The 22,715-nt window shown below is 47.5% G+C and overlaps 1 protein-coding gene across 6 annotated transcripts in view; it reads left to right on the top strand.

The window, feature by feature from the left end:
* The first annotated feature begins 168 nt into the window (after nt 1–168).
* Nucleotides 169–22,715, top strand: part of NUMA1 (nuclear mitotic apparatus protein 1) — a 62,036-nt gene continuing 39,489 nt past the window's right edge. For 3 of the 6 annotated variants that reach the window (XM_073333423.2, XM_073333434.2, XM_073333382.2), the window contains exons 1-2: nt 169–275; nt 6,504–6,562. The gene's annotated coding sequence lies outside the window, so the exon portion shown is untranslated. Of the gene's footprint in view, nt 276–6,503; nt 6,563–17,410; nt 17,575–22,715 lie in introns of those variants that run through there. The other 3 variants (XM_073333412.2, XM_073333403.2, XM_073333393.2) reach the window with 3 other exon arrangements.

Genomic DNA, 22,715 nt, shown 5'->3' with positions numbered 1-22,715 from the left:
GGAGCTAATTGGGAACTACATGTCCCAGAGGGGCTCGCGGCGAGAGTTCCCCACCTGTCGCGGGATTTACTCCCGCTCCACCCTAGGGCTCCTGGGAGCTGTAGTTCCCCCCCACGTGATATGCATCAGATGACGTACACGCGGCCTGCAGCCAATAGGGAGGGGGGTATGGGGGGGCGGCGCAGCTGTTTGAATCGGTGAGGGCCGCGCTGCCGCCCAGGGGCCAAGGGGGGAGTCACGGGGCACCGCCCGCCCCGCTGCTTCGAGGGAATACGGTAAAGGGGGGCTGGGGCCTGGGGCCTGCCCCTGGCGGCGGCGGGCGCGGCTGCCGTACCGGGCGTGCGGAGGGGACTCGCCCGGCCAAGGGGGGAGGGGCGGTGACCGGGGGAGCTGGGGCCACGGGGGGGGGGGTGACTGGGGAGGAGCTGAGGGGAGAGCTGGGGGGGCGGTGACTGGGGGGAGCTGGGGGGGAAGGGGAGCTGGGGGGGCGGTGACTGGGGGAAGCTGGGGGGGAAGGGAAGCTGGGGGGGCGGTGACTGGGGGGAGCTGGGGGGGACGGTGACTTGGGGGAGCTGGGGGGGAAGGGAAGCTGGGGGGGAAGGGGAGCTGGGGGGGACGGTGACTTGGGGGAGCTGGGGGGGAAGGGAAGCTGGGGGGGAAGGGGAGCTGGGGGGGACGGTGACTTGGGGGAGCTGGGGGGGAAGGGAAGCTGGGGGGGATGGTGACTTGGGGGAGCTGGGGGGGGAAGGGAAGCTGGGGGGGATGGTGACTTGGGGGAGCTGGGGGGGGAAGGGAAGCTGGGGGGGGAAGGGAAGCTGGGGGGGACGGTGACTTGGGGGAGCTGGGGGGGGAAGGGAAGCTGGGGGGGACGGTGACTTGGGGGAGCTGGGGGGGACGGTGACTTGGGGGAGCTGGGGGGGGAAGGGAAGCTGGGGGGGACGGTGACTTGGGGGAGCTGGGGGGGAAGGGAAGCTGGGGGGGACGGTGACTTGGGGGAGCTGGGGGGGGAAGGGAAGTTGGGGGGGACGGTGACTTGGGGGAGCTGGGGGGGAAGGGAAGCTGGGGGGGACGGTGACTTGGGGGAGCTGGGGGGGGAAGGGAAGCTGGGGGGGACGGTGACTTGGGGGAGCTGGGGGGGGAAGGGAAGCTGGGGGGGACGGTGACTTGGGGGAGCTGGGGGGGGAAGGGAAGCTGGGGGGGACGGTGACTTGGGGGAGCTGGGGGGGGAAGGGAAGCTGGGGGGGACGGTGACTTGGGGGAGCTGGGGGGGGAAGGGAAGCTGGGGGGGGCGGTGACTTGGGGGAGCTGGGGGGGGAAGGGAAGCTGGGGGGGGCGGTGACTTGGGGGAGCTGGGGGGGGAAGGGAAGCTGGGGGGGACGGTGACTTGGGGGAGCTGGGGGGGGAAGGGAAGCTGGGGGGGACGGTGACTTGGGGGAGCTGGGGGGTGGTGACTTGGGGGAGCTGGGGGGGGGAAGGGAAGCTGGGGGGGGACGGTGACTTGGGGGAGCTGGGGGGGAAGGGAAGCTGGGGGGGGCGGTGACTTGGGGGAGCTGGGGGGGAAGGGGAGCTGGGGGGGACGGTGACTTGGGGGAGCTGGGGGGGGAAGGGAAGCTGGGGGGGATGGTGACTTGGGGGAGCTGGGGGGGAAGGGAAGCTGGGGGGGATGGTGACTTGGGGGAGCTGGGGGGATGGTGACTAGGGGGGAGAGGAGGAGCTGATGGGAGGGGGAAGCTGGGGGTATGGTGACTTGTGGGGAGCTGGGGGGATGGTGATTTGGGAGGGGGAAGCTGGGGGGACGGTGACTTGGGGGGAGAGGGCTTGCTGAGAGGATGGTGACTTGGGGGGAGCTGAGGGGAGAGGGGGAGCTGGGGGGATGGTGACCAGGGGGAGGGGGAAGCTGGGGGGGATGGTGACTTGGGGGAGCTGGGGGGGAAGGGGAGCTGGGGGGGATGGTGACTTGGGGGAGCTGGGGGGGAAGGGGAGCTGGGGGGGACGGTGACTTGGGGGAGCTGGGGGGGACGGTGACTAGGGGGGAGAGGAGGAGCTGAGGGGAGGGGGAAGCTGGGGGTATGGTGACTTGTGGGGAGCTGGGGGGATGGTGATTTGGGAGGGGGAAGCTGGGGGGACGGTGACTTGGGGGGAGAGGGCTTGCTGAGAGGATGGTGACTTGGGGGGAGCTGGGGGGATGGTGACCAGGGGGAGGGGGAAGCTGGGGGGGATGGTGACTTGGGGGGGAAAGGGGGGCTGAGAGGACGATGATGAGGGGGGCTGAGGGGACGCTTGATCTTAAGGGAGTCTATTTACCTGTCCCAAGACAGGTGGCTCCCTGCTGTCTGTCTCTCCTGTGCTCTGTACAGGACCTTGCTCGCAGAGCTAAACCGCTGCTCCAGCCCTGCCTTGCGGGTGCCTCAGGACAGAGGAGTCCTCGGTGCCAGCCTTGGGCAGCAAGTGTCTGACCTTCCCCCGGGCTGCAGGAGGGAGCGGGGAAGCTCCCTGCTGGCATCTCCCTGCCAGGGAGCTGTCAGCTTTTCTCCCACCAGCTGCGGGGCAGATGCTGGGGAGCCTGGGGTGGCTTGGTGTGTGTGTGCACAAGTGTTGCCTGTGAGGGGGATGTGAGTGTTGTTGGGTATGAGTTTCCTGTAGTATGTGCATGGACACAAATGGACAGATGTTATCCAAGCTTCTCCTGTGGTTGTCCATGGTCTGGGAGGCTCCCATGTTTTCTTGAATAGCTCTGATTTAATCTCAGGTTTCAGAGTAACAGCCGTGTTAGTCTGTATTCGCAAAAAGAAAAGGAGTACTTGTGGCATCTTAGAGACTAACCAAATTATTTGAGCATGAGCTTTCGTGAGCTACAGCTCACTTCATCGGATGCATACCGTGGAAACTGCAGAAGACTTTATATACACAGAGACCATGAAACAATACCTCCTCCCATCCCACTCTCCTGCTGGTAATAGCCCATCCAAAGTGACCACTCTCTTTACAATGTGTATGATAATCAAGGTGGGCCATTTCCAGACAAATCCAGGTTTTCTCACCCCCCACCCCCCCTCCAAAAACCACACACACAAACTCATTCTCCTGCTGGTAATAGCTCATCCAAAGTGACCACTCTCCTTACTCTATTACCAGCAGGACAGTGGGGTGGGAGGGCGTATTGTTTCATGATCTCTGTGTGTATATAAAGTCTGCTGCAGTTTCCACGGTATGCATCCGATGAAGTGAGCTGTAGCTCACGAAAGCTCATGCTCAAATAAATTGGTTAGTCTCTAAGGTGCCACAAGTCCTCCTTTTCTTTTTACTCTCCTTACAATGTGTATGAAAATCAAGGTGGGCCATTTCCAGCACAAATCCAGGTTTTCTCAACCCCCCCCCCCACCACAAACTCAGTTAGTCTCTAAGGTGCCACAAGTACTCCTTTTCTTTTTTCCGATTTAATCTGTTTGTTAAGCTGTCTGGCCTTGCTTTGAGCCGCTCCACTGCTGAAGATGCATCTATGGTTCACCTGAGACTTATGTACGTATAGCCCCTCACCATTTCTCCAGATGGTGAGCACATCAGAGATGCCAAAAAGTCCCTGGGAAAGTGGCAGGCTGGCTTATCTGTTATCTCTCTTCCTAGCACGATTTTAATTACAGTGCTGGGCAAACTTCTTTTCTGCAGGGTGGATTTGATTTAGATCAAATTGATTTAGTCCAAAGGAAAAAAATATTTTTTCTACATTGGCAGAAGAAGCTACTGCTGTTAAAAGTGAGATTATCATTTCAACAGTCTCTGAATCCAAGTCTTTAAGTGACCTTCACCAATTCACTGGTGTGACTTTTCTTTAAAATATCATCAGTAAACACACATTTCTTGAATGGTTCTTATTCCCAAACTGGGTCTCTCTTACGGCCTGCTGCCATTATAGTTTTCCCTTCTAGTGAGAAAATGCTCTTATTTATTTAAAAACAATTTTCTGTTAATAAACATGTTATCGCTGGAGACACAAATCCACAGTTTGAGAACTGCAAAACTAAGCATCTCTGATGGTATCTTCTAGACTGAGCACTGAGTCCCATTGGGTAGATAGAAAGAATAACCTAAATCTATACTGAAGCCCCTGGAATCCCATAAAATTTGGTCCCTAATCCATGAACAATTGGAACTAATTTACGAAACTTTTCTTAAACATTACATGAATATATTGTCTCATACTGTAGAATTAGAATTGATAATCCCTATTCCATGATGAGATATCTTTGATGTATCTTAAAATAAAATGCTTTTTGAGGAAAAAAATAAAAATTCAATTTTTTTTTAAAATAATTGATTTTTATCTATCCTGCTTTTCTGTATCTGTCAGGAAATGCACCAAGAATTACTGTATTTTTAATGATTCCCTCACACACACACTCACTCCATTTGTTGTGGTACTGCCTGCAAAGATCTGTGGTCTTGATGCCTGTTTGTGGGGGGTTCATTGGGGGGCAGCATAGCCTGATGTCAAAACACAGACATTTTAGGTTGACCTTTCTGGTGGTATGCTCTCCTTTCTCTTTAGTTTTGCCAGCCTTCTGTTATGTCTCTTGTTCCTAGCTCACTTCCATTCTTGACTTGTGCAGGTTAGGCCTCTGATCCAGGAGTTACACTGGAGACCTGGAGTCAGTAGGAGGCATTTCTGCTCGGTGTTGGTGTATTTCAGTGTCTCCTGTTGGAGGAGGTGGGCTCTCTAGACTTCCTTTTATGTTGTGGGGAAATTGTACATATTTAAAGCAGTATTCTAAGGAGGAGTTTTTGTGGAGGTGTACATATAGTATTAATACCCCATCTTTACTTGTGCCTGCTATGGAGATTCTATCCTTTTCATATCGAGTCCTAAAATCTTTTCTCCTCTCGTCACCCTCCATTTGTGTTGAAGATGATTGGCTGGGGTTATGTAAAACTGTGCGAGTCTCCTTCCATACAGCCTAGATTATTGGGCAGGTATGTGCAAGATCCCTGTTTTAGTTGGGTATCTTCCAAGCAGCTTAAGGTCTGTCATATGTTGGTGTAGAGCTATTCAAGAAACATGAATTAATGGGTCCAACACTTCAAATGTGTAAGTGCCACCCGAGTCCAAGCCTGCCCAACCCCTTGGGTCCAAGTTTGGGTAGCTAGCCCGAGCTGCCGTCTGTGTCACAACTTCTATACAGCTGTTTTTAGCTTGAGCTGAGCCAACGTGAGTCTGTGTACCTGAGCTGGGAATCTCACATCCAAGCTGCAAGGTAGACTTATTCTCCGTGCCTCGGTTTCCCCATCTACAAAATGGGGATAAGGTACTCCAGTGATGGGTAAGGATCTAGCTATCTCAGGTACTTAGCTGGCCGCCATCACTGTAGTATCTGAGCCCCTCACAATCTTGAATGTATTTTTTTTCTTCATAATACTCCTGTGAGGCAGGGCAGTGCCATGATCCTCATTTTACAGATGGGGGAACTGAGGCATGAAGGGACTTGCCCAAAGTCTCACAGGAAGTCTGTGCTGGAGTAGGGAATTGAATCCAGCTCTCTCAGGTGCTAAGCTAGTGACCTGACCACTGGACCACCTCTTCTCTCTCGGTGGCATTACAAACCCTGAAACAAAATATTGGTCTCCTCCCACGCCTTGTCTTGTCTGGAGCAGGGACTGTCTCTTCGGCTATGTACACTACACAGCTTTGAGCGACATGGCTGTGTTGCTACAGCCGTGCAGTGTAGCCGCTGTTTGTCGGCTCTCCTGCCGACAGAAAACTTCCACCCCCAACAAGCGGCATTTGTGTTGTCGGCAGGAGCGCTCTCCCACCGACAACACGCTGTTTGCACTGGCGCTTGTCGCGGCAAAGCTTTTGTCTTTTGGGCGAGGAGGGGGTTGAACACCTCTGAAAGACCCAAGTTTTGTCGTTCAATTGCCAGTGTAGACATAGCATTAATCACGGCAGCTGAGAGGGGTAATGGCTAGCTTGGGCTAGCCGTCCGTGTATGCACATCTGACGGGATTGTATTCAGGTGGCTAGCCTGAGCCGCTGCCTGCACCACCGTGGCCCCGCTGCTATTTCTAGCATGCTCGCGTGATCAGAGTTAGCGCCTGTACGTCTACCCAGACTGAGAACTAAACCTCCCAGCTGCAGTGCAGGCAAACCATTCCCGTGTGTGCTTACAGCGTTCGGCACAGCGGGGTGCTGACCTCAGTTGTACTGCACTACAAATAACCTCTCTGTACAATTGTTTTATCTGCTATGTTGCAGGTAACACCTCAAGCTCCCGTATAATTGAAAGCCTGCACTTCGTCTAATCAGTCTTGCTGTTTCCTCTGTATAGTCAGCCAGCACCCCTGTTAGCTTTCATCTATCACAGCAGCAGGGGGAGAGATGCACTTTCCTGTGTTTAAAGAAATGTAACAGTAAAGCCGCAGAAATTGGAAGGGCAACTTGGTGGCCGGTTCTGCTTGCCTGTATCTTTTTAAGCAGTTAGAGGCTGATCACGCTTTTTCTTTTGTTGTAGTGTTTTTATGGCTGGACCCATCTAAGGGGACTGCATTCCCTTTTGTCTTTCTCTCTGAGGTAAGTCTCCTTTATGTGTGTGTCCTCTGCCTGTGTTGCTTCATATTCCCAGTGACTACTTTCCCTGTTGTGTGTCATGCTTCTGTAGTATAAATATCATCTGTTTGAACATAAGAGCGGCCCTGCTGGGTCAGACCAAGGGTCCATCTAGCCCAGTCCCGTCTTCCAACAGTGGCCAATGCCAGGTGCCCAAAAGGGAATGAACAGAACAGGTAACCCTCAAGTGATCCATCCCCTGTCGCTCATTCCCAGCTTCTGGCAAACAGGCTTGCCAGCAGATATTGGGGTTTTCCATTAAAGTTATGTTCTGAGGTGGTCAGGATGCTGCAGCTTATCCCCTAGGTTAGAAATGGAGTGGGCAGGAGTTCGGTCGGATTTGTAGGCCTGACACTTCTTTATATCATGATATACCTTAAAACTGTAGTGGTAAGAGGTAAGGCTGTCTTTTTCACAGCCCTGGCTGTGCTCTGGGATTTAACATCAGATTGTCCATGTGGGGGCTGAGCAGGTCTTGAAAAAACTTATCCAATGTAAAAATACGAACCCAAGGAGTAAATCGGCTAGCCAGGGTGAAGAATACCCTGCCCCATGCTCTCCACTAGGAATTGTTGTGGGGAAGTTCTGTGTCCTGTGTTATACAAGAGGTCAAACTAGATGATCACAATTATTCTTTCTGGCCTTGGAGTCCATATACTTATCTAGGGATTTGATAGATTCTCCATCTCTTGAAGTCTTTAAACCAAGACAGGATCCTGTTCTAAAAGAGATACTATAATCCAGACAGTAGTTATGGGTTTGATGTAGAAGTAACTGGAAGAGATTCTCTGGCCTTTGATGTGCAGGAGGTCAGAACAGACCGTCATAATGATCCCATCTGGCTTTAAAATCTGCAAAAATCCACCTCACGCTCTTCTGTGAATGCTTTCTTCCCCTGGGCTCCTCTCTGCCTCCCTGCACTTTCAATGGCCTGAAGCTTACACACCCATCCAAAGCTCACATTTGCCTGGTGAGTGGGATTTCAAAGTTCTCTGTAAGACTGGGAATGGGCAAGGGGAGCACGAAGGATGAAGCTTGAGCAGAAATGTAGGTGGGAAAACTCCATGTTGGAAAAGGAAGGTGTTTGCTCAACGGTGTTTTCATCACATATTAAAAACAATAAACGGATTTAAACACACGCTAAACATACCAGGAGTCACACATTTGGATTCTGTTAGAACTTATGGAGTCTTAATAATCCAAAGTCTTTCCAGGCCTTCCCCAAATGTTGGAGCCTGCCTTGGATAGAAGATCCTTTCTGTTTGCTGGATCGGAAGGAAGACCTTGTGTCAGTTCAAACTCACTTTTATCCCAAAAGCCCTTTCTTTGTTTGAGTCTCTGGAAAACCCAGGTTGCAAACCAAACCAAGGGGTGGTACCTCTTGTGATGGTCCTCAGGGTACCCAGGACTGAGTTATCTTGTTACCCCTTGCCTCCCCTGAGCAAGAGTCTTGTCTATGCTGACTAGCACTGTGAATTGATGTAAATCACCAAGTGGAAAGCCTTGATTTAAATCAGTTGTAATCAATGTTTCCATTTGTGCTTCAGTTATTTTTTAAAGAAAGGTGTATTTTCACTTGGATTTACAGCTAAATAGAGCCTTCATACCAGATTTGGTACATCTTTTTTGTTACCTAGAAGGATATGCTATAGCGCTATATATATATATATATATATATATATATATATATATATATATATAGCTTAATATTTTCAGATTCTTATTAATTGTGGACTTTTAATATGCTAGAAAATGGTGAATGATATATTGCTTATATACTAGAAAATTCACTTTTTGCTCCTGATTTGTGTCAAGCTGCAGTAGGATGGTAACTGGAATTTAAACACACAGAAAAGCATATACCATTTATTTTTATTCAACCAAACCACTTTAAATGTTTTGGATACATAAACTTCTCATCAAACCGTGTTTCACTTTTACAACTAAATGATTTATTAAACAGAGGGATTAACTGTTATCAGTGAATTAAACTGATTATTTCAGCTCAGCGAATGATCCCCGTGAGAACCATGATGGTGTCTCCTGGGCTCGGAGGCCAGGTCCCAACCCCTGTGAGGACTCGGCCAGTGAGCTGCACTCACTAGCCCAGCCCCTGGGTCCCCCAGAAGATCAAGTTCTTAACACACAACATGATCTACTGCGCCATGTTTATAAAGCTTGGCCTCAAAAGTCAAATGTGTTTCCCTGATCCTTTGTATAGGAAACTCAAGTTTTGATAGAGGATGGATTCAGCATTTTTATTTAAATGTTTTAAGAGATTATTATAAGTTTAGGCCTTGACCTATGTTGCGTTAGATTCTGCTTTCATTTTAAACAGATGTCTTTTTGAAATTGAAAGACTTGCTATGATTTGAACAAAATAAAATAATCCATGTTTTAAATCATCATTTTGTTATCCACCCTGGTGACAGGGTATTAGTTCCTTAACATCACTAGCCTGTCAGTCACTCAGGCACTCCTCCAAGCTGTGCCAGCCCTGTCTTCACCTTGCAGATTAACAATAGGTGTGCTCCAGTCCTCGAGTGCCCTTGGAGTGTTCTCTTTTGATACCCAGCCCCTGACACTGGCTCTTCACAGAAATCCTGGATTCTTTGCTCCCAAAGGAGCGGTGTACCGCAGTTTATCAGTTTTACCTTAAACCACCACTACTGTATAACATACAGCTTTTGTAATGAAACAAAAGAAGGTTTATTTAAGAGAAATTCCACTAGAAACGAGTGATGGAAACAAACGGTTTACAATACAAAACAATGAGATGTGAACTAGGGCCTACGCTTATTAATATTTCCCTTTCCTGTCTAAGTAGGTTCCTTTCCTCCTCCCCCACCCGCACAAAGTTCAGTCTGTTGCAGAACTGGCTGGCCTGGGGGTGAACCAGCGTCCACTCTTTTTCATGAAAAAACGTACCGAGGGGGGCATGGAAGCAGAGGGTCTTCCTTTGCTTGCCATATACGGAGGCCTGATCTGTGCCAAAAAATTAAATTGGCTTAACTACATCTCCAAGGGATTCAGAAAACCCCCCTGAGCAGTATAGTTAAGCCAACCTAACTCATAGCATAGACAGCACTAAGTTGATGGAAGACTTCTTCTATTGACCTACCTACTGCCTCTCTGGGAGTTGGGTTACCTAAAGCTGACTGGAAAACCCCTCCCTTTTGTCTATGTAGTGTCTACACTGAAGCCCCAACAGGGGTACAGCTGTAGTGGTGCTCCTGTAGCATTTCAAGCGTAGATAAGTTATAATGTTCCTTTTTACCATCAAGTGGTTTTGATTGTGGTTGTATTTGATGGTTTTCCGTTGACTGTTCTGGGATGAGGCAATGGTAGGCAATTGAACAATGTATTACAGAATCACCTAGCCAGGTAGGGGTGGCAACTCCCTCCCCTTGAATGGGTCATCACCAAGACACATGATTCCCTGGTGACTAACTTCTACTCCAAGATTAGAAGGGCATAATTTTCAATATAGTTACATTATTCCCTACATATTACCCATACACACATACACATCATAATGATTATGGATATTGATAAGTTATAAGCTTTCAGTAGAGACCTCACAAATGACCTTTGTGGAAAAATACCATGCAAGCAGTGTATTAGGGTTAGTGAATTTGTCAGGCGTGAGACAGGAATTGCTTGTAGAGAACAGCGAACCTTTTGCCAGTTGACATCATTTGGCTTCTGTGTCACACCTCACAAGAGTGGTTTAGTCTCTGTGACTCGCCTTAATCACCCCCCACTGTTGGTTCTTGGAAGAACTGTGGTAACACAATCCTACATAAGTCATTCATAAATGTAATACAATAGTCCCTCCAAGATGCTGCATTAGGTTGCAATATGTCACAGGGGCTTTAGGGGATTTTGTAGAGAAAAGCAGCAGAAGCAGTTAAGCACTGCTCTTGCTAGCAAGGTGATATCACTGTTCTCCAAGTCAGCATGCACAGAGGCTAGCTATTAAACCATTATCCCAAACCATATTCCAAATCTGGGGACAGGGCACTTATACCGTCTGCCTGTGTCAGCTCTTAAGGTTTTGCTAACCCCATTTATGTCCAAATGTAGACAGAGGCCATCTACGAAATAATTGCTACTCCGTTGAGAAAAATGACCTAGTTATGACATGATTGTAAGGTAGGTGGGATCTAACTCTGTTCCTGAACCATAACTAGAGCCATATAAATATCCAGTTCAGAACAAGGTTAAATAATGGTTCAGTCCTGTGCACTGTGCAAGACCAAACCATTTGGAGGGATTACCGTGCTGTGTGTTTTACCGTAGGAATCAGTGTTGACAGGACCTCGGAGATAACGGGCAAACATTTATTATTTGTGTTACTATCGCACCTCAGAGTCCTAGTTACGGACCAGGACCCCATTGTTCTAGGTGCCGTACAAGCACATAACAAAAAGACAGTCCTTGCCCAAAGAGCTTCCAATCTCAGGATAAGACAAGAGGCAACAGATGGATACAAGGCAGGTGGATACAGACAGAAGGGGGATGATATTGGTCAGCAGGATCGGCTGTAGTCTCAGCACACCAGCAGCCTGACCGTTGTCAAGGGTTTTGTCGGCATTGCGGAAAAGGAGAATTTTGAGGAGGATAATGAGGAAAATCCAGCTGTGCGTTTCTGGTGAAGTACTATGATCTGCTTTGGAGAGTTGACCAGTGCTTGCACTTCAAAGCCTAAATGTTGATTTAACAGGCCTTTGGGATGATTGGAAGTTCTCTTCTCTAAGAGATTTTTGACGGGAGATGTAATACTCAGTGCTTGTCGGCCTTGTCAGTTCTACAGACGTTAAGTATTTAATCCTCCTGACACCTCTGTGCGATATCTCTATCTGTGGTGGAGAACAGTGGGACTGGCCTCGTGCTTTAGATTATGAACCCCTCAAAAGATGAGACATGCCCTTCAGTTTCTCCTCCTTAGACCCACTACTATCATGTCTCATCTTGTCTGGATTGAATTTTTCCTGGCAGGGCTGAAATTTGGTGACTAATACCACGGTTGCTGATGAAAGCATAGGTGGTCTGATCCATGAGTCTGAGGGAGACTGGCCCGATTACTGCTTGCTGTGTTCTCAGTGGCCTCACATGCTTTTGGGGTGAGGGATGAGAGACAAAACTGAGCCTTGTGGAACACACTCAAGAGTTCCTTGACCCCAGAGATAGCCAAAGTTGCCATGCCTCAGCCTTTGCAAACAGAGAATGTTGAAGACAGGTTGGTGTTTGCAGAGACTGCTAGCGTTGAGAAGTAGACTTTGTTTTGAAAAGCCAACAGCTGTCCCCCGGTCTTCCCACAGAGAAGGGTGACAGACTTGAACAATAATGGCCCCACTTGATTTTTGCTATCAGTGCCACCATGGTTCTGGCTTGCAAGCCAGAACGTGCTCCTGGGATCTCTAGAACCTCAGCGAGTGAAACTGTCAGATTCTAGTAGAAAACACCTTGTTTGTCCCCATCAGATGCAGATCTGCCCCTACAAAGGAGGTCAAACGAACAGTCCAAAAGTGGTCAGCCCAGTGGGCTGATTGTGACATGGTGCTAAAATGTGGAAGCCTCATTCTTCTGTAAGCAGATGAGAGATGGATACTTAGAGATTTGCTCCTTGGGCCAGGATAGGGTCAGGTGCTGTGCATTATAAATAGTATTAATAAAGGGGCTGACCTGGGATTTCATGACTTCTAAAATTTTTTGCCTGTTTTAAATTCTGTTCCAAGCCGATTTTAATGCCTGGCATTTTTAAATTGTGAAGTGCTACAGACATGCTAAGACTGGCATTCTTGTATCCTTACTCTATTTTGCATCTTAGCCTGTTGTGGGAGGCTTGTGAGAGCGGAGCTGCTGCGGTGGCTATTTTTAGTAACGCTCGCTTTTGGTGAGGCGTAAGAAAATCTCCCAATCAGATTTAGGAAACAGATTTAAAGAGACATTGTCAAATGAAAAACAAATTCAGAGGTTGAAAAAAAACAAAACAAAAAAACCCAACCTCATCTACCACTAAAAAAAAAACAAAAAAAAACCCCACTGATCTTTCCATGACAGAAATCTGATTTACTCTTCAATATTGTGTAAGTTTGCTTTTTGCATTGCTCTCAGCTTGGACCAAAAAAAAAAAAAAAAAATCAACTAATCAATTTGCTTTTATTCTGTTCCCCTTCATTTTCAGATTCTTATATGCTGCCTCAGTGCCTCAATATGTTGTAAACACTTTAGGGGAAAACTAAATTGTTGGTTAAACTTACCGTTGGAATTAAAAGGAGCAATCATGGAAACTATAGTCTTGATCTGTGTAAAACCTTATTCCTGTAGAGCCTAAATTTTGTATCAGATGTGATCTGACCTTTTAAAGAGGATGGGGGGTGATAAGTAACAGTCAGCGTATCAGCAAGAGTCAGTCAAGAACAAATTGTGTCAAACCAACCTGATAGCTTTCTTTGACAGGGTAACAAGCCTTGTAGATGGGGGGAAGTGGTAGATGTGGTATATCTTGACTTTAGTAAGGCTTTTGATACTGTCTCTCATGATCTTCTCATAAACAAACTAAGGAAATACAACCTAAATGGAGCTACTGTGAGGTGGGAGCATAACTGATTGGAAAACCGTTCCTAGAGAGAAATTATCAATGGTTCAGTCAAGCTGGAAGGGCATAATGAGTGGGTCCCGCAGGGATCAGTTCTGGGTCCCATTCTGTTCAATATCTTCATCGATGATTTAGATAATTGCATAGAGAGTATGCTAATAAAGTTTGCAGGTAATAGCAAGCTGGGAGGGGTTGCAAGTGCTTTGGAGGATAGGATTAAAATTCAAAACGATCTGGACAAACTGGAGAAATGGTCTGAAGTAAATAGGATGAAATTCAATAAGGACAAATGCAAAGTACTCCCCTTAGGAAGGAACAATCAGTTGCACACATGCAGAATGGGAAATGACTGCCTAGGAAGAAGCACTGCAGATAGGGATCTGGGAGTCATAGAGGTTTTTAAGAGCAAGTTAGGCAAACACCTGTCAGGGATGGTCTAGATAATACTTAGTCCTGCCGTGAGTGCAGGGGACTGGACTAGATAACCTCTCGACATCCCTTCCTGTTCTATGATTCTATGGTTAATTCTAGAGTCTCCTGACTTTGAGGATCAGGACATTGGACTTATACACATGTGTAAGTGTTTACTTAACAGAGTCCGAGTCCCTTGGAACATGGGTGCTGAATATGATGGCCTATGAATAAAAGCATTGGACAAGAGACATGGGTTCAAGTCCAGGCTTAGCCACTGACTACCTGTGTGACCTTTTCCAAGTCACTTTATATCTCTGTTCCTTAGTTCCACTGCAAAGTAGGGTGTGGAGGATAAATTCAGCAAAGCTTGAGGTACTTGCATACTATGGTGTGTGGGGTGTCACTAAAATACCTAGACATTGGTAAACTGTCATTTAAAACTTGCTACATTTGTTACCCATCACAGTGACGACACTCTGAAAGGCCATGTCTGTACTGGGTATCTTTTTTGCACTGGGTCAGCTACACTGATGTAAAGCCACAATGCAGATGTGCTGCACTGGAGTAAGATGGGGCTTACAGCAGTGATTTATTCTCATTGCCCCAGTGAAATGTTTAGTAATTTCCCCCATCTGAAGTGACTCTGATCTAACTAATCCACTTGAAAAGTCAAGTGAAGACAGGCACACTGCTTCTATCACACACTAAGATGGTCAAGCTGAAGCCAAAGTTAGCATGTGTTAAAGTATACACTGCCCAATCTTCGTCAGATTTTTCAGAAGTGCCAGAATGTGTTCGAAGGTCACACCTCTAAAGTTTCAGTCTAGACAAGGCCCAACTGTTGTGAAAACTCAAGTTAGTTAAGGGGACAATGTCAACTTCAAATCTAGTGCTATAATTTGCACAAAATAAATGGGAAAAAGACTGTCTCCAGTCTTTCAATTCTAGTTAGGCTTAGCAGAATTCAATAGTTTTGTAATTTTGATAGATAATGTTGATTTTTTTTAAAGCATTTTTTATTTATATTTTCACAGTTGTGGGAAATTAGGGGGTGGGGGTCCAGGCAATTATTTAATGGCTATAGATGTTGAGATTCAAAAAGTTAAAGATTTATAAACTGCTAAAACACACATTGTCAATATCACATGTCAAAATATACAAAGTAAATATCCTTAAATCAAAGCAAAATGGTACCTGTTTGTTCGTTAATCTGTTTGTAACAAGCCTAACTCAGAACCCTAAATCACTGGATTTTGACACTAAGAAGTTATCAAGCAGCATTTCTCTTACTTATCTATAACAGAAATATACAGATACTTTTTAGTCAGTTGTGTGTATGGTGAAATGGACGTTTACCAGCATTTATCAATAAAAATCAAATACTTCCAAGCCTAATTATAGTGATCTTGGGTGTTACTTGTACTAAGAGTAGGCAAAATGCTTTCAGACATTTGATTCTTTTACTTCTCAAGGGTGAATGGGACTAGAAACAGAGGGTGGAAATGGAAAGCTCTCTATGTAGCAGAGGCATTGTTGTAACGGGAGCAGGATTTGGACGTCTGAGTTCTATTCCGGGCTCTAGGGCAGAAACCGTCTTTTTTTTGTGTTTGTACAATGCCTAGTCCAGTGGGGTTCTGGCCTATGTCTATGGTTCTTAGGGGCTAATAGAAATAATAATGGCTCTACCGGTGTGACCATGGGCAAGTAACTAAACTGTGCCTTCATTTCCCCATCTGAAAAATGGGAAGATTCTTGCTTCAGTTGTATCTGTAAGGCTTAATTAGGTGATGTCTGTAAAGCACTTTGAGATCCTCAGAGGACTGTAAAGCATTGTCCTTGCCCATAGATAGTAAGAACACTCTGTAGCTTGTACATGCTGCTTTCTGACCGTCTTGAATACTTTACAGATGCTGATGAAGTAAACCTCAAACCATCTGCAAAATAGGTACAAGTGTCCTCGCTTCTCGAGCTGGGAGAAACTGAGGGCCAAGGCTGTGACTTTCCCACTGTCCTATTGTCTGACTTTCCCACTGTCATACAGTGAGTCATCTGCAGAACCAGGAACCAGAAGCAAGGTCTCATGTACCTAGTCCTGTGCTCTGACTGCAGGTCCACCCGAAAACACAAACTTCTATGGACAGCTTTGTGTCTATTCAACCAGCCATGTTGGCCCTTCTGTCCCCCTAAAGTGTATCAGCAGCTGTTAAGCTCAGAGGCAAGTCTAGCTATACTCGGCTGAATTTAGAAAGGAAACTGTATAGATTGACAAGGTCTACGAGGCTTATTGTATCCTCCAATGTGCATGCAAGGCTGTAATCTAGCTTCTGGATGTGCAGCAACTGTGCAGGCTAATGCGGTGGCCATTGTGAACTTAGCAGCAGCTGTGGTATAGCTTTGGGCATCTCCTCCTGCTTTACTGACGGGGCACGTCCTGGGGCTGACAGCTCTGCTGGGTTGGCTTCTGTTGCATATCCTGTTGGTATGCATTTGGGATGGCCCTTTGAATAGCAGTAGGGGGAAAAACTCTAACCCTTCCCCTCAGATTCCCCAGTCTTTGCCAGAGTGGGCTGGCAGCTGGAAACCCTCTGGCCACTGCAGGACTGTGCGTAGGTTTCAGCAGCCATATTTCCAAGGGAAGGCTGGGGTGTACCCAACCCCAACAGGGAGGATCAGTTCAAATATGTCTGCGTACTTCAGTCAGCAGCAGGGAAAGGGTTAAACACTGACCTGCCCAGGTTGAAGGGCACTTTTCACCCTTCATGAATTTACAGATTTTTTTTTTTCTTCACATTAACTTCTTAAAGCAGCAATAACTGGGATGTTCATCCTGTTTTGTTTTTTTTAAATCTGGTATCAGCTAGGTCCTTTCTGAGTCCCTGTGTCGTGGAGAATTAAACATGGAGCTCTAAAACTCACTTAAGCACAGTTCCAGCTCAACAGATTTCTGGTGGAATTGTGCCAGTCCACAACTGCATAAAACCTGTGTGCGCTTAAGGCTTTTCCCCGGCCAAACCATCTGAAAAGCCAGGTTAGCTGGATCTCTGGCTTAAAGTCTGAATTGCAGAGTATCCAGGCTCTCAAACAACAACTGAAAATGATTTTAATTTGGTGCTTGGGTCCCCAGCCCCCTTTTGTGATCGTAGTTGTGTTACAGTGGCACAGAGCCAGAGTAATCGTCTCTGAGCTGGCTGCCTATTTTGAATAGCGCCCCATCGCTAGCCCCACTCGAGTTCCAAGACCTTTTGGAGCTGAAGAGGGGAGGGGTGGGAGTGGAATTGCTCTTAAATGGCTAAATTGAAAATTACTGTCCATGGGTTCGAGGGCCAGAAGGGACCATTGTGATGATCTAGTCTGCCCTCCTGTGTAGAACAGGGCTTTATAGCAAAGTCCCCCAAATAATTCCCTTGGTAAATTGTTCCAATGATAAATTTTTAACTGTGAGCGTAATTAACTCCTTACTTCCCGTCTGAATTTGTCTAGCTTCACATGAAGCTATGAAACGAACAAGGCTGCCTAAGGATTTCCCTTTAATGTCTGTGTGGCGCTGCATAAATGCCAAGTCTGATCATTCCTTCTCTGGTGGAATGCCAAGGTATAAACCGCTTGCATCAAGCATCTATATGTAGGAAAAGGTTTAATGGGGCGGATCGGTTTCCTACAATGTGTCCATTTAGCATGACTCTCCATTTCTGAATTTGGTGGCAGCTTGCCACCTACTGAGGCTGCTCCTGCCCTGCGTCTTTTTGTGCCCTGTGCCTTTAAAGAAAGCAGACTCCTTGCTGTGACGTCTCTGTGGCTGTGGGCCAGGAAACGGGGGAACCATCTCCTGCCAGCCTGAGAAGAAAACCAACAACTTTTCTTTTGTGTGTGGTTACTCTCCTTTTTTTGGTCTCTTCCAAGGTTTTAAATGCTAATGGCGGATTAAAAACCTTACACAGGTTGTGGCTTTAGAAGTCTGGTAAGGCCTCAGCGAAGACTTTCTCTATCTTCCTTGTTTGTTTAAGCATGGATGGAGGGGGGCGGCATGGAGGGGGGTGGTTTTTTTTAAAAAAAAAAAATAATAATAAATCACCATCTCCTAGCTCCAAAATCGGGCTGGATTATCGGGATTCTTTAAAATCAGCAGGATCAAGATCTCCTGCTTGCCCTGAAAGGTGCGGGTGCGAATAAACTCTGAAGCGACAGGCTAAGTTTGATTTGCCAACATCCGGGAGTTTTGGCTTCCTGTGGAGAGGGTGGGTTTTTTTCAAAATAAGTGTCTTTGTACTGACTGTGCTCAGCAGTGGGGGGGTTGCCCCTTTCATCAGGCCAGTGGGAGCTGGGAATAGAGGCAAACCTGATGGGGGGCGCGGGGGGAGTGGGAGAGATGTATGTGAAAGACGCTGGTGTTGGTGAATGACCCAAATGGCAAGCGCTCAAATTCAGACAAATTGCTGCGTGCTTTCTGCAAAAGGATCACGCCCACTGTTCCTCCTCTTTCCTCTAAATCCAGGCCGGAGCTCTGAGGAATAGGGAATCGGGGGGGCGGGGGAGGGAAGAGGGAGAATATAAGCAAGCAGCTGTGCGTGGGGACTAGAGGAGTGGGAGTGGATTGTTTTCAGAATTGCTAAGTCGAAAGGAACATCCTTGCCTAACGTGGTATTTTAGCTGGGTTAGCCACTCGGGTCAAGCAGCGGAGCACAGTCCCTTATGATAAAAACAAACGGTCATGTCTCTGTCCATTCCTGCTGTAAGTCCCCTAAACTGACATGTATTGAACCTTCAGTGCAGCCTGTTCTGTCAAGGCTGGATTTTACTCCCCTTGTGTTCAGTCCAGGTGACGATGCTGCTTCCGCAGTGGTGTGGGGCTTTGGGTGCCTGCCCGTGGTACCTGCAGTTGTAAAGCACAGGTAGCAAGACGAAGGCTTTTGTTACATTGCTTTTGAAAGCTTCTATTCAGGTATCGCTAACACAGATTCCACCATGGTGAATGCGGCCTTGCAGCAGAAATTAAATTTTTCTTCCCCCTTTGATACTTTGAGCTGCTGACCTTTCTTCCCCATCCCTGAAGTGAGGGAGCGTAGGGGAAGACGGCAGCAAGTATGTCTGCCTAAAGCATGGAAGATCGATGGCTGACATGTCTCCTCCTCCAAGGGGATATATGGTCCCTGCTCTCCATAAGGCGTGAGCCACTCTGTCAGGCGAAGAACCTTTTGTCAGGCATCAGCAGGACCACAGGCTAGCTGTGACAAAAGTGGTCTGAGCACCAGGCTGAGAGCGAAGAATGCTGGAGTTATAATCCCATCTTGGACACTGACTTCCTTTGTTCTTGGGCAGTTCACTTAACTTCCTATTTTATTATTTGCATTGAAGGGCTCACCCAGGTTCAGGCCCTATTATGCTAGGCATGCTACGCCATAAACGAGTTCATGTCCTAAAGAGTTTATAGTCTAAAAGGCAAGATGAGATGAATAAGTGGACAGGAGGAGGAAGGACTAAGTAATAATAGGATGTTTCTCACTGAGCTTCACGCTTTTTTCATCTGGATAATGGGGCTAGAGCCTCAGAGGTGTTGCAAAGATCAGTTACTTAAGCTAAAATATTCAGTCTTGTGTTCCAAAAGTTAAGTACCCAGATAAGAGGGGCCAGACTTTCACAGGTGCTGAGCATCCCATTGAAGTCAACAGGAGCTGTAGGTGGGAAATAGAGCAGTTTACTGAGGGGCACAACTTAACACATTCAAGTTAGAAATATAGCAGCTTTTTTAAAAAAAACCCTGAATTTCTTGCAGTCTCCAGCAGCTTTCACTGGCAAGTCTCTACCCTGCTCCCACTGCACCTCAGTCCTGATTCGGAGAAGCTACCTCTAGCAATAGTTTCCCTGGGGTATTCAATCTTCTGGCAATCTGTTGAAATTGCTAACAAACAGTGCCAATTGTGATGGTAGTTTCTGTGATGTGAAAAGCTGCCTGCTAGGAATTAGACCAAGACTGTTGAACTCAGGTGCACTAAAAATGCTCATCACCAGAGTATCTGGACTCTTGCATACTCTCTAGATAAACCATGACCCCTGTGAAGTTGGGAGCACCAACTGGACCTTCCGTGCTTGAATCTCTGCCACTTGAGCGCAAAGAGAATCAAAAAGCATCTCCCTTCATGCAAGTCACAGCAGCTATCAGAAGGTAAACATTTGGATCTGCCAACTTGAGCTAGGTTGGAAGGAGTGAATCTGTAACCTGGAGGCAATAGGTTCTGTATCCTGTTAGCATTCCTTGTGTGCTGGAAGTTAGGTGGTGATAGGTGGTGTGTTTCCAGCAAAAAGCCATGGTTTGCACAGACGTTCTCTGCTCTCTTCACTGGATGATGGTAGTGCAAAATGGCATGGTCTAAGCAGACCCTGAAAACTCCAAGCAGTCATTCAACCATCAGCAAGAAGGAAATCTTCCCTGGTGACTGAGGGTCTAACCCATGACCGTCTGCAGCATCAATTAGCGTTTATCTTTTAAAGCATTAGTTCCAAGTCCTTGTGGCTGCAAGGAAAGCTTTCCCAAGGGAAAGGGGGTGTGAACTGATGCCGTACTCTCTTTCAGAGCCTGTAGATAGACCGCTCCGTTATCACCGCTGCTGCCCCAGGCTCTGGCAAACAGCAGCTGAATTTAAATGAACCAGACTGGTCAGTTTCACTGCTGGTGTTTAGAACCTGTTGGCGACAATGCCATGGACAAGAATCAGGTCACTTTGTGCTCCTGCTTGGGAGAGTTCTGAGGCGCTGCAGCTAACTTGGGAAGTGGAGTTATCCTGGTGAGGAAGGTGACAAAACAAGTCTGAAGGAGAGAATTAGTGAAGACCTGGCTTGCACCCCATAAAGAAGCCACAGAGCTCTGGAGTGTAGAGCAGAGATCCAGCTTTGCTTTTCCAACAGCAAGGAGGGGCCTGTGGACCCTATTAGCCAGAGGCTGTTATGAGTGTCCCTAAGCAGCCAGTAGGGACAGCATGCAGGTAAAAAGCACAGCACCCTGCCCTTTCCTGGCAGCTGGATTTGGAAGTGGGCTGCCCCTCTAGCCCCTTCTTCCTTACCTACTTTTGGCTAGAAGGTTTAGTCCTCTGGCTAGTAGGTGTCTGAACTTTGTCTGAACTTCCTCAGAGCACTGGTTATAACCACTTCTTCCCCCTCCCCAAATCTGAGCGGTGACCTCCTTAGCCATCCGGTCTCCTTCAGCTCTCTACTGTAGTGCCTAGTATTACGCCTGTTTTATCTGCATTCATTCTCTGCTGTGCTGTACCAGGGTGGCAACCCCACAGGAAGCAAAGGTCGCCGCGCTGCAGATGAGCTGCCGTGTAACCACTTGAGACTGGGGTAAAGAGGCAGTCTAATCCAACGTGCTAGGAATAGGCTGTGGCACTGGGGACAGGGGGTCTCCTCTGCTGGTGCTTACTGCAGCTTCCCTTGGCTAGAGAGAGCTCTGCTACTTGGAATCCAAAGTCTGGGAGTTCGATTTCATCCGCTCTAGCAGGTGGTTTGTGTTAGCTCCAGCCATCAGAAGGAAATGGATCTGGCAGCTCTACAAGTGACTGGCTCTTAGTGCTCACTTCATGGTCTCTGCCATGAGTGCAGTGTCTCTGCTGCAATGGCTGTAGGGATAGGTTTCAGAGTAACAGCCTGTTAGTCTGTATTCGCAAAAAGAAAAGGAGTACTTGTGACACCTTAGAGACTAACCAATTTATTTGAGCATGAGCTGAAAAGCTGAAAGCTCATGCTCAAATAAATTGGTTAGTCTCTAAGGTGCCATAAGTACTCCTTTTCTTTTTGTAGGGATAGGGTATCTCCCCTCCCTCCCAGGACAGTATTGGTGCTACTGTGATTCCCCTGAAAGAGTTAACAGGAGACCATGGAGCAGAGCAAGGGGAGGAGTTTCTTATCATGGTGTTTGAAATGTGAGACGGGCCTAGTACAGGAGCCCTTTCATCTCTCCAGAGAACAAGCCTCCCCAGCTCTCTCCAGAACACCTCTTTTCAGGTCTCTGGCAAAAAGGGGGAATCTGATGAATTTTATGAGGGTTTTTTTTTCTCTCCCCAAAGGAGTCTGATTCTTCCAAAGAAACCCAGGCAAGGAAGAGAACCTGAAGAACCTTAAAGGGTGTGTTATAAAGTGCTGCTTTGGAAGCTTTTTAGGGGTGGGAGGCTTTGACGTGGCTAAAGAAAGTCAGATACGTGCAGGACTTAGCTTTCAGCTCATGCCACAGCAAAGCACCCTCCGCCGGGTGCATTTCCATGGGCATGTCTCTTGGGTGTGGCTTTCCTGGGATTTCAGAGGAAAGGGGAGGAGCCTGGGTCATGGGAGCTCTTGATCTCTGGCCAGCACTTGCTAAAGCTAGAGTTTGCCAACAGTGCTGATTTCAAAGTAATTCATTAACCTTGCTCTCCTAGCTGAGGAAGGACCATTGGCCAGGATCATCACTGGCAGGAATGTACCTAGCTCTGTGAACAGCAAGAGGTTATTGCTGATACTTCCTTCCAGTTTGACACCACCCATGACAGAGTGAGAATGCTAGTGTAGACAAGGCCTTGGAGTCCATGGAGTTTCACCAGGGAGAGATTTTGCCGAGGACACTGAAACCTGTGATCATGCTCACTACAACTCTACAATCCATTCCTTCCTCGGTGGTTGTTCCTCCGATGTTTCTGTGCAACCTTGGGGAGGAGGGAATCTCTCTTTTCAGATGAGATTTGAAAGTGAGGTCCTGACCACTTGCGGTCACTACAAGTCCCATGACTTTCTGTGAGAGTGTCCTAGTTAGTCTGGTTTGGTTAATTACATTCTGCCAACCTACATTCCCTCTGCAGTTCCAATTGACTAAAGTGTTCTGCTGCATTTCCTGACCTCTGGATTGTGTGGCGTTTTGCCCTGTGCTGTTAAACAACTGCTGTGTTTTGCCCCGTTGGTGGTTGCCTTTCAGCGAAGGGGGAAATAATCCCAACATGCCCTTTGCCTACCTTAGCAGGCTGCTGTGAAGTGTCAAATTGCTCCCGCCTCTCCTGAAGCTTGGCTAACATTCAGAGGCCTCAGAGTTGAGCCACACTTTGCTTTGTTTCAGCTTAGCAGTTAATTTTTAGATCTCCC

Source organism: Lepidochelys kempii, chromosome 1 (genome assembly GCF_965140285.1).
Source record: "Lepidochelys kempii isolate rLepKem1 chromosome 1, rLepKem1.hap1, whole genome shotgun sequence".
Classification (NCBI taxonomy): domain Eukaryota; kingdom Metazoa; phylum Chordata; order Testudines; family Cheloniidae; genus Lepidochelys; species Lepidochelys kempii.
The sequence above is the reverse complement of the archived record's forward strand: the minus strand, read 5'-3'. Positions and strand labels throughout refer to the sequence as shown.